General features: G+C 48.2%; 1 protein-coding gene across 1 annotated transcript in view; it reads left to right on the top strand.

Annotated features, from left to right (window-relative positions):
- Positions 1 to 12241, top strand: part of LOC146863442 (uncharacterized) — a 521477-nt gene that overhangs the window by 121916 nt on the left and 387320 nt on the right. The gene's annotated exons all lie outside the window — the stretch shown is intronic.

The raw sequence follows: 12241 nt of genomic DNA, 5'->3' as shown, positions 1-12241 counted from the left end.
CCCTCCTAAGCATAACTCATATTAGCTGATAAGTCTCAGCAGCATAATCAACAACATAAACCACAGTAGGGAATAAATCACAAGATGCAATGGGCATCGCAAGCATACTACCTTATCCAATCATCACCTGAGGCAATAGGCCTTGCAAGTATAAAACACATTAGGACATCATAAATCATATTATCCAGTCATCATTACACTAGGTGTAAAATACATAAGCCTAAACACATTATGCCATAAACCTCATACATAAAACCACATTTAGAGGCATAAAACAGGGTGTGTAAATCATACTACATGCATCATATTTCCTAGCACCACATAAATCACGTTAGGGCCTGGCGCCCTATAAACCTAACAGTCTCCCTGGCCATCTGGCCTTCTCAAAGGGGCTCAAATGCCCTATGCCCCAAAGTGCGAGCTTCTGCCAAGGCAGCGGAATCCATGTGCGCAACTGCGCAGATCTAAACGGTGCCGCTGACGCTAATTGCCTTGCAGCTGTGGAAGTACTGAGGCAGAGGAGTGCATCTCACTCCTATTTCTCTCTTAAAAGAAAATGTCCCCAAGAACCGTTGGCCTAAACGTTGCAGCTGCCCACTACTTGCTGGGCAGCTGTGAAGCTGACATGGGCCTGGGCACTCAATGGGCCCCTGAACAAGTGTGCGCAAAACGTTGCAGCTGCCCGTGCTGGTGCGGCACAGCTGTGAATAGGGAAGGGGCCTGGCACCACGGTGCCTGGGGGGGCCCCACTCTGGAGCCTTTACAACAAAATTGCCTCCACGATGCAGTTACCAGCAATGGCGGCGCGACTGTGAAAAAATGAAGGCACTACACGTTGCAGCTGCCCGCTATCAGACGGGGCAGCTGTGACACGAGCACAGGCACCATGTGGCCCTCAGGGCTGCCACAGGGGGCGGGCACCGACCATGTGCCCCGACACCACCCCCACCGAATCAATGACCGAGCCCCCACTCACCGGGCTCTCTGGAGGGACTCCCCCAGCTTCCACTGCGGCAGAACTCTCATGTGGCAGGGGCAGACACCGACAATGTGCCTCAGGCCCCCTCCGCCTCACTCTCAGACGGCTGCTGCACGCGGGGCTCCCTCTTCACCACAGGAGCCCCGTCCGGCATCGGCGGCCTTGGTGGGCTCTCCTCACTTCACCCGGGGCCCCTCCTGGGACCCAGGACTTGGATGTGGAGCCCGCCAGGCTCCAGGCGCCTTCCACTTCTCTCCTGTCATCAGGGCTCTCATCACTCACGGGAGCCCCGCTAGGCATTCTCTGTCCCCTCTTTGGCACGTCCCGGCGCGGGGTAGGCTCCCGCCTGGGACGTTTTCCGCCTCTTGCGCTTCCATCCACAAGGCCCCGCCCACAACCAGGCAGGCAGCGGATCACGGTCAGGCTTTCTTCTTCATGGCGGCAAGGAGGGATAACCTGCCTCGGCACAAAACGATCTAAAGCGGGGTGGGCATCCGCTAGGGCAGACAACGCAGGGTGGGCACCTGCATCAAAGAAAAATCAGCATGAAGCTGGGTGTGCACCCGCTCCTCCGCAGCTCGGGGGGTGAATCCCTCTTCCTCCTCATGCAGCGCAGCGCTGCAGAAGCCTACATGCTCCCCCTTGGGAGAAAGGTAAAATAAAACGTAGCGCTCACGAGGCGCTAGAAGCAAGCAAAGGTCCTGCAACAAAAAAAGGAATAAGTCCATGGAGATCGAGGGGGCAATGCAGGGCCCAGGGGGCAGTCCTCATGGCAGATCCTCCTGGGCCCCAGCAGCAGCACGCCCCAGCAGGATTAGTACAGCATCATGGCATCCTGGAACTGAACAAACCATGGGGTCGCAGCCCCTATATTTATATCACCAAAAGTCTTTGTTCTCAAAAGTCATAAGTCACTGAACCCAGCCAGAACCAGTTCTGTGTGGCCCTGGGGCATCTTTATTACCAGCCTGCATCCTGACGTCCAGGGAGAGGGGGTCTGCTAGCAGACGCACAGTGGGAGGTGGAGCCATCATTTAGCTTGCCAGGCACAGCCCTGCTCAGATCAAAGAATCCCCCCTCCTCATGCTTTGAATGCCGATCTCTCTCTCCAGCCAGGTCTGACCCAGCTGGCCCTGCTGCTCCTTAACCAGACGGCCAGTACACATACTAGCAAGGCCTACTGGAAAGCTTAGGCAAGAAAATACCTTGTTTCTAAAAGAGGTATTTTCGAACACAGGATATAAAAATAATCCTTACTAAAAGATGTATCTCAATATCCTGAGCTCAGACATATCAAATTCGAATTTCCTATCAGGTTCCTTGGGTCAGGTAGGATTATGGAATGTAATACTTAGACTGCCCATTCCGGCCTATGAGAATGGATAGCTTCACACTAGTAAACAGTGAAAGGGAGGTTAACTCGCTATTAGAACATGCTACACAGACCTAGGCATGTTCTTCCTGTCACATACAATGGACCCTGCCATAGGGTTGTCTTACATGGTGCGAAGGGAAGGTGCAGGGAATGGGAAGTGGGTCCACTTCACAGTTACAAAGGCAGTTCTTGGCTGCATAGAGACTCTGCAATGGCAGGTCTGAAACATACTTTAAAAGCTGCTTCTGTGGGTGGTGCAAATTAGCACTGCAGGCCCACCAGCAGTATTTGGTCTACCAGCCCTGGGCACACACAGTGCATTTATACTAGGGACTAACAGTTAAACCAAATGAGCCAATTATGGATATCCCAATTCATATCAGGCAGGCAGACACATAGCACACAGAAATGCCAAGTGGCACTTCTCACATAGTCATAATAAATCTGCGCACACCATTGCGCAGCATTTATTCTCATAATTTCCTACATACCAGACTTGACCATACTGCTCCTCTCATAACAGGGATTACTACTGATACACACTGAGCAGGGAATCCCCCATGCAATCCTATGTGCACGCACTTTACACTGAACTACAGTGCTAAAGTGCCCAGAGGCCTAAAACCACTAACGCTACACAGAGAAAAAGGCTGGGAGAAATGCAAAAAGTTTAGGGGTGAACCTGCAAAAAATAAACATAGGGGTGAACCTGAAAAAAAAAAAAACAGGTCCAACAGTAGCCCAGCCATCCATGATACCCAGAAGGGCACCCTGGGGTCGAGCTCCGCTGGGGTTTGTGGCAATGTGTCCTGGACATTAGAAACGTGCAAACTCCCTTTGGCACCTCTTGGTAGCCCAGCCATTCATGATCCCCTGAAGGGCAACCTGGGGTCGAGCTCTGCCAGGGTTTGTAGCAATGTGTTGTCGGGCATTAAATACATGCAAATGCCCTTTGGCACCTCTTGGTAGCCCAGCCATCCATGATCCCTTAAAAGTGGCACCCTGGGGTCGAGCTCCACCGGGGTTTATAGCAATGTGCCATGGGCATTAGATAGACTATACGTGCAAACGCCCTTTGGCACTTCTTGGCATCCCAGACATCCATGATCCCTTAGAAGCAGCACCCTGGGGTCGACCTCCACCGGGGTTTGTAGCAAGGTTTCATTGGGCATTAGATACGTGCAAATGCCCTTTGGCACCTCTTGTTAGCCCAGCCATCCATGATACTTAGGAGCGGAACCCTGGGGTCAAGCTCTGCCGAGGTTTGTAGCAATGTGTCGTAGGCATTAGATACGTGCAAACACCCTTTGGCACCTCTTAGTCGCCCAGTCATCCATGATCTCCAGAGGGGCACCCTGGGGTCTAGCTCTGCTGGGATTTGTAGCTGTTAGACGGCGACCTCAGAGGAGCCCGGAAAGGGGGTCCTGACTACCCTGAGACCCACCCTCAAAGTATCGTAGCCGGGCACTGGCGGGAGACTCCCCAGGGGGAGGAATCTCGCAGCTAGGATCGTACTTCTGGCACCACTCGACACAGAGGAATCACACCGGTTGTTCTCAGAAACAATCTTTATCAAGTGGGTTATCACGGCAACTATGTACAAGGTGTGCACGGGTTCAAGAGTCTCGGAAAGGTAGGGGGGTAGCGGGACAGTCTTTGGCAAAAGTTCAAGCAGGGACGTATCCGGCGCACAGCTCACAATCCTCGAGCCGGGGGATACGGGGTCGTAGTCGGGGTCCGGCGGGACCGTGAGAGTCTGGGGGAGCCGCGAGTCACTCAGCGGGCTCAGGTACAGGTTCAGAGGTGTACGATCTTCAAGGAGCCGCGAGTCTCTCAGCAGGCTTAGGCACAAGTTCGGAGATGTTACGATCTTCCAGGAGCCGCGAGTCACTCAGCAGGCTTAGGCGCAAGTTCAGAGATGTTACGATCTTTCAGGAGCCGCGAGTCACTCAGCAGGCTTAGGCACAAGTTCAGAGATGTTACGATCTTCCAGGAGCCGCGAGTCACTCAGCAGGCTTAGGCGCAAGTTCAGAGATGTTACGATCTTTCAGGAGCCGCGAGTCACTCAGCAGGCTTAGGCGCAAGTTCAGAGATGTTACGATCTTCCAGGAGCCGCGAGTCACTCAGCAGGCTTAGGCGCAAGTTCAGAGATGTTACGATCTTTCAGGAGCCGCGAGTCACTCAGCAGGCTTAGGCGCAAGTTCAGAGATGTTACGATCTTCAGGAGCCGCGAGTCACTCAGCAGGCTTACGTTGTTCCAGCGTCGAATCTGCCGGACCGACCCGGAGCGCCCCTTGTTATAGGTCGACCCCTCTTTGATGTCCGGGGTCGGTGGAGGCAGGGGTCTTGTCACCTGGGGGGGCTTGTCGGGATTTCCTGCTATTGTCTTTTGATCTCGTTCAGGGCCGGGGCGGGAGGAGTCCCAGACACCCAGCAGGCGTGGAGCCAGCTCTCAGGGAGGCCGGAGGGCCGATCGAAACCCATCGTCCCAGGGGAGTCCAGAGGTGCGATAGAAACTGCTCCTCCCTCTCTCATCCCCCTGGAAGTGTGATGTCCTCCAGCCGGAGTGGCGCCTCTAGGCCCGGGTCGCGCTGGGGCCGGGCGGCCATCTTGACGCATGAAGGGGGCATGCGGGCCCGGGGTGGCCGAAAGGAGAGAGGCCCTGGACGGGGATGTCCGGGCCGGGTGCGGGTGTTCTGGTAGGAAGGACCGGCTGGGCCGGGTGGTTGGGGCTGCAGGTACCAGGTTCCGGTGGTGCGGGTGCACGGAGGGCCGCTCTGCGAGGCCGGGTCCAACAGTAGCAATGTGTCATTGGGCATTAGATAGCCTCTACTTGCAAGCGCCCTTTGGCACCTCTTGGTAGCCCAGCCCTCCATGATCCCCAGAAGCGGCACTCTGGGGTCGAGCTCTGCCGGGGTTTGTAGCAATGTGTCGTTGGGCATTCGATAGCCTGTAAGTGCAAACGCCCTTAGTCACCCCTTGTTACCTTAGCCATCCATGATCCCCAGAAGCGGCACCCTGGGGCCCAGCTCTGCCGGGGATTGTAGCAATTGGGTCATCTGGTCACGGATTCAAGTCCAGTACATTGTAAGGGCAGGACAGGGCCACATGACACGAAAGAAGGACCCCCGGGGTCCCCACATTGCATGCAGCATGGTGACCTCGCCCGTCCCATCTCCACAGCCTATCAGGGTTATGATATATACTCCGTTGACTTCTAAGATTAGACAGGATTACTATGACCCGCGCTGACATTGTAGGCTCCTGTCAGTCGTCGTCAAGCGCACCCACGTCAGCGTCCCAGCTCATCCAGAGTTTATATAAAGGGTCTACTCTGGGGTATTAATTAACAGGGACCTCTAGAGGGGGGACATGCGCTGACGACCCAGCGGGCCCATCATCAGCCTAGCCTCTAGTGGGTTAAAGTCAGGGGGTCCTTCCAATGCCTCTTGGTGGGCACTATAAGTATTTAAAGAACTGTAAATTATGGAAGTTGCAGGGCTTTAAGCGGGTTTGGTCTTGCTGGTGCTGAGCACTGACAGTTCTTAAAAGCGGGTGCCCGAGATAGGTCCCTAGCGGGCTGTCCATTTCTGGCTTCATCCTCAGGTTGGAAAAGAAAATCTTTAAACTGCAACAGTACCACTGCTCAAAGACTTTGATGTAACTCATAGAGACTCGTTTTAGTTCTTTCACAGTCTCATCATTTCAGAACCGAAACATTTTCAATATTATATACAACAAAGCCATAGTTGTTTCTTATTTATTATATGCAACTAACAACCACGGACAAAGCCAATAGCTCTGGCTTGTTGTAGGTTTAATGTTACTTGCTCAATTATATATCTGGATGCAATGACAGAAGCAGAAAAATACCAGTGGGGCGGCACACTATGCTAAGCGCTGAGTTTTTACGTCGAGGCTATGTCATAATGTCCAATGTGACATTATGAAAACGAAGCGGTGACGCCGAAATTGAAAGGAAACTCTTCTATTGGACCTGATGGGGCCGAATAAAAAAATAAGGAAAATAAGATACCGAGAGGGTATGAGTAAATAGGGGATATGAACCTCTCAGACCTACGCAAATAAACTGGTGGATGTGTAAAATAATCCACATTGTGAGATAAACCCTGCGATAATTTTATATGTTCCTTGGACAATGGTAACACTGTTGTAAATAATTGCCAAATAGAAGGCAGTGCAATAACTAGAGGAAAAGCTACCAGTTATACCAGAGATATATTTACCACTAGGAGACAAGAGACAGACAATTATATCTGTACGCACATTTATGCATATGGAGATTTCGAAATAGAGGCCAGCCATCTGCCATTTGCAGTACGTGACAAATTTCTTTTGCCACAATACAAATCTGCTGTTTGGTTATATGTGTTGAGTCCTGAAGAAGGAGGCCTTTTTAATCATCATTTCTAAAACCACCGAAACGTGTCGACACCAGTTTTTTTAAAGAATCCAACCCACACAAATTCCATGGATAGGATTAGTAATTCCACCAGGTCTTCTTTCTGAACATGCTGTGTTGGATCAAATTGGGCAACATTATATAGAACTGTGCAAATTGGGTTTCCGTCTGTAGTTTGATATATATGTTTTTTAATTGTTTCGTCGTATTTTAATTCACTGTGCGTGAATTGAATTATGTTTATTAATTTTATGCTTTTTATGAATTTTTATTGATGTGATTGTACTGTACGCTCTGGATCTCAGAGCCAATGTACTCCTAGTCACTTTTTAGGTCTCACCTACGCAGCGCGCATGCGCTGCATAGGCAAAAATACCTTTTCCGATCGCTTTGGCTTTTCAGCCAAAAACGTGCATGTGTTCCATTTCCTTCAATGGCAACGCGTGCACGCATGGAGATTCACTTGCGGGAGTGAGCGCCGACATATGGTAGCAATTATCGCTCCTGGCGCTGCTCGCTCTCGCAAGTGCAACACTTTCACTCACCCCTTCCTCTTGCCCCTCCCCCTGCTGCCTCCTTTTAGCGTGAGGAACACGCTTGTTATATTATGCCCTCGGAACATTTTAACCGGCCTCCATCTTCCATCTGCATTAATGCAAAATCATGCCAAAATCAACATCGTTCTGCATGGAAGCAAAGTAAGACACAGAAATAGAGCATATTTACAAACATGAAGGACTCGAAGGAAAAAAAAAACTAAAACTTTCCCAGAAATAAAATCACATGAGGAGCGTTCGATTTGCTCTGTCTCTTAGCATAAATTAAATAAATAAATACACATTCATTTCTGATTTTTGCAGCAACATCCCCTCACAGAGGAAGCCAAATGTTTGCGCAATAGGTGATGGTTGCTTGCTCGCGTTTGTGCGCGCTTCCCATGAGGAAAAAAAACTTCTGGAAATGTGCGTTCCGTTACGTGTGTTGAAATTCGAGCTTTGTAGCGATCTGCCTCCAGCAACCTGCCCGTTCACTTTCGCCGTGTCCCAGAATGCATACATGGGGTGCCTGTCGGAAAAAACATCACCCCACAGTTTATGCTGAGAATGGCACAAAAACACCAACATGAAATATATGGTGCTAAAATTGGGGGAAAATATCAAGCGATAGCCACAGTATAACTTTAAACTTTTCCAAGGGCGGTATACAGGTTAATGTACAAAGGACAAGCTTGACACCCCCTCCCACCGTCCATCTTTCGGCTGAGTGTGGCCTTTTTAGTTGTTTTTTTGTGTGTTGTTTTGGCTCACCGGATCATCTTAGCGACGCCATGGAGGTACCGAGCGCCTGGGGCCACCCTCAGCTTCACGCAATAAGACATGTCGCACTCTATAGTGGATGAATGCAGTGTTTCTTAGGTTACACAACAGCATGAGCAAAGAGGCCTTACACTGGGGTTTGAGCCTGACACTGGGGGTTGCCGACAAAGAGACCATGCACAGCAACTGATTGCACAGTTGTAAGGTGCTGCTTGACTAGCATGGTTACACACTGCGCCTCCCCTATTGGTGGAGAAGTCCGCGAGGGAATGCGTTTGCACTGTATTGAATGAAGGCAAACTGACAGTCTGTTTGTTTCCCTTTTTATCCACATCAATCAATCAATCAATCAATCAATATAAACTTTATTCGGATACAAATACATATCCATAAAAGTGCAGACAAACAGCAGCATATTCAACGAAAGATATCAGCAACAAAAGGACAGTTAAAAAGAATCCAGTTGAAATTAAAATTAGTCCTCCAGGAGTACAGTACACAAGATAGAAAGTGCAGTATCCATTAAAATGACATCAATCTTAAAAGTTAAAATATCAAGGTAAAATACAAAGGAATCAGCAGGGGCACATAGAGTTACGAGTACGTACCGCCGCCTTCAAAAAAGAGAAAACCCGAAAGGTTAGCTCATCATTTTTTAAAGCAATGACCTTCCCATATGCAACCTTATAGTCAGTCTCCAGTGAGGCTTTAAAAAACGGAAGTAAAAACCTTTTAGTGAGTATTGAATAATAGCAGCAGAAAAATAAAAAGTGCAACATCGATTGTTTCTGTTGGCTATTACATGGACATGGCAGTAGATCAAGGTTAGAGGTAAACCCAGCGGGAAAGGAGAGCATAAATTTCATGGTGTCAGTCCTCAGCCGGAAGAGTAGCCCCCTCTCCCAGCTACTAATTGGTTTTAATAAATAGCTACAAGGTGTACGTGAAACATTCTCAATACACATATATCTAGCGACTGACACTTTCTTGCGCTCTTTATCCAATCTGGCATCCCTATAGAATGCATAGAGAGCCATCTGAAGGGATTTACTGCTAATAGTGCCGAGGTCTAAAGGATTTAAAAATAAGTGTTCGCAATTCACACTGGATAAACTTTTGTGTACCACTGCCAACCAAGGTATGTTCATTCCCTTATCACATTTCAAACAGTCTGATATTATCTCTCTGGTTAGTTGGGCCGCGGGATTTCTCCAAACTCTCAGCCAAAATAATGCTGGGCGAGCCTTAATGTAATCTTCAATATATGGCAGGTTAAGTTCACAGTGACAGGCATATTTAGAGGAAGAATTAGTTGCACCCAGGATTTTACGACAGAATCTATTCTCCTCATCCTGGATGATGCCACTATTAGTATGTCCCCAAACTTCAGCGCCATAAGTGGCAATAGGTATACATTGGAGTCTAAAACTTTTAACAGTGGCAGACACCACCTCTGTATTCCTGGGCTTTGATAGCCCGAGTATCGTGTTAGTAGAGTTTGTGAACTTCCTCCTGCAATAAGCCACATGGTCCGCCCATAATCCATTTGAGGCAAATACCAGACCAAGATATGGGAAAGTGCGAGTGCTCTGTAAACTATTGGAATTTAAAACTATTGATGACTTAAAATGCTTCTTTGACCCACACGCCATTAAAAAAGATTTTTTTAAATTAGTGCATAAATCCAAGGCGGCCATAAACTCTACAAAACCACGCACCAGAATACGAAGGACTTTTGGGGTGCGGCCCATCAGCACCGCGTCATCGGCATTTAACAGGGCCGGAAGTTTATTGCCGTTAATGCGTGGGACGTCTTGGGTCAATGTTATCAGAGACTTATTCAGATCGTTGATATACAAGATGAATAAAAGAGGGGCCAGGACACATCCTTGCCTGACCCCTCTACTAACTTCAATAATTTTTTAGACCTCCCCGTCCCTGCTTATGCGCACCTGGGCGTGTAGGTCTTTATGCAGATAAGCTAAAAAGGATACAAGGGACTCATCCAGACCATAGTTTCAAAGGGTAGTCCACAGCCGAGACCTGTTAACAAAGTCGAAGGCCGACGTGAGATCCATGAATACCAAATATATAGGTGTTTTCTTAGCTACATTATATTTGCCGATAATCAAGTTGAGGTTGAGGCATTGTTCAACAGTACCGATATTACTCCTAAACCCCAACTGGCAAGGATGTAAAATCTGACTCTCCTCGGCCCATGACCTAATTTTGTTAAACAGGACCCTCCCCCAAATTTTCAGCATATTATCAATCAGGGAAATTGGCCTGTAACAACTCGGGTCTGAGCGGTCCCCCTTTTTAAAAATAGGCACAATAATACTGAAGGACCAAGTATGGGGTATAGGGGAATTAATTAAATTATTAAAAACATTCAACAATAGGGGCGCCCAAAAATCAGGATGACTTTTGATAAGGTCGATGGGCAAGCCATCTGGGCCAGGGGCTTTACCTCCCAGGCTCTGATCGATAGCCTCCTCTACCTCCGATAGGTCAATCGAAACCCTGTTAGTCATTATATACTCATTAATGACTATAGGTACAGCCGGAGCAGAATAGATCTTACTAAAATGCGCTTCCCAGGACTCACTAGAGATATTGCAACTAATAGGAGACATGGGGTTCCCTAGAGACCTCATGCCTTTAACGGCCGACCAAAAATCCTTACCATTTTTTAACGCGGTGGCCCGTGCAAGATTGTCCCAATACTCTCTTATGATTGCCTACTTTCTAGTTGCTATAGCTCTTTTATAACATAATCTGAGAGATTTAATAAGGGAACTATCTCTTGGTTTGTTATTAGCTGAGGAGCAATCAACATTGAACCAACCTGGGTCCAGGTGGGCTTTCTTATTAGGCCTAGACAACAAGGTTTTAACTCCTGCACAAAGATGTGAGAAGGCGACGACTACCTCCGGGTTATGTTCCTTAAACGACAAACAAGTGTCGATCAGTTCAGGGTGAGTTCTTACCATCCTGCCAAATATGGCTTTGTTGTCTATTCCATGCCAGACTAATCTGAGAATGTCAGTAGAGGGGGACAAGTCCCTAGCACCACACTCTATATCATAGATTGGTCTAGACATAGAACTCAGGGTTAGATTGACAGGATTGTGATCCCCCTGTAGTGTGGGAATCACCTAAGCTTTTAATACACAATTCCCTAAAGGGGCAGTAGTAAAACTATAATCAATAGTGGAAGTCGAGCCCCTGCCTCTATAGGTGGGTTTAATATGGGCCGCTCTAGTCGACACTTCTGCGAGCTCCATTATGTTTGTAAAGTTGTTAATACTTAGGAGGTCTAGTAATTTATCCACATCGAAGGCAGGAGCCCACAAAGGCATTGTGGGATGTGGTGGCCTGGCGCGTGCCCCTGCCGGGTATACAGACTGGGTTTTAAGGCCTTTATCTATGCAGAGTTACAGTAAATATAGCAGGGTTGAATTAAAAACCACAAGGGAAGGAGAGACTCGTAGGGATTTGGAGGGTGGCGATACATGGAGGAAAAGAAGAAGTGGAATGAGGTAGAGAACAGACAGGAGGTGAAATAAAAAGATGGTATGGGAGGAAAGGAGCAAGAGAGCATGAGAGAGAGGAGATACGACTTGGTTGTATCAAAAAAGTCAATACTGTGTCTATAGATGGAGAAGTGCATGTTGCTTGCCCTTTGAACACTATTTCTCCTCCTCTTTGTAATTAATACTGTCAGAAACCAAGGACACACACTATGGAGTTCAAGGGCTGCTGAACGCACTCGCTCAAGCAGCCAATGGAGGAAATGCTTGGGGCCGCTAGCCCAGAATACCCAGTGTCGACCCTCTCCCACATTCATTTCATTTGTTTATGAGTGATAACCATACCAGTATAAGGTGTTCTGACCTTATAAAGAGACAATGAATCACGTGTGCAAAGTAATCTTAAGGAAATGTTAAATAAAACAAGGAGGATTACAAGGTGTATGAGTCAGATGTCATCCAGGCTCTTCATGGTCTTGAGCGTGTTTGGTCTGGAGAAGCGCAAGCTCAGTATTTAAAATGTGCCACAGCGGTTGGGGTTGGCTTTACTAAGACGAATGCTTTTCTACCCAAAGCCTTTTAGCACTTTTAGGATAATTTAAGACTTTGGAAAAT

This window comes from Triturus cristatus, chromosome 2_2 (genome assembly GCF_964204655.1).
Source record: "Triturus cristatus chromosome 2_2, aTriCri1.1, whole genome shotgun sequence".
Lineage (NCBI taxonomy): Eukaryota > Metazoa > Chordata > Amphibia > Caudata > Salamandridae > Triturus > Triturus cristatus.
The sequence above is the reverse complement of the archived record's forward strand: the minus strand, read 5'-3'. Positions and strand labels throughout refer to the sequence as shown.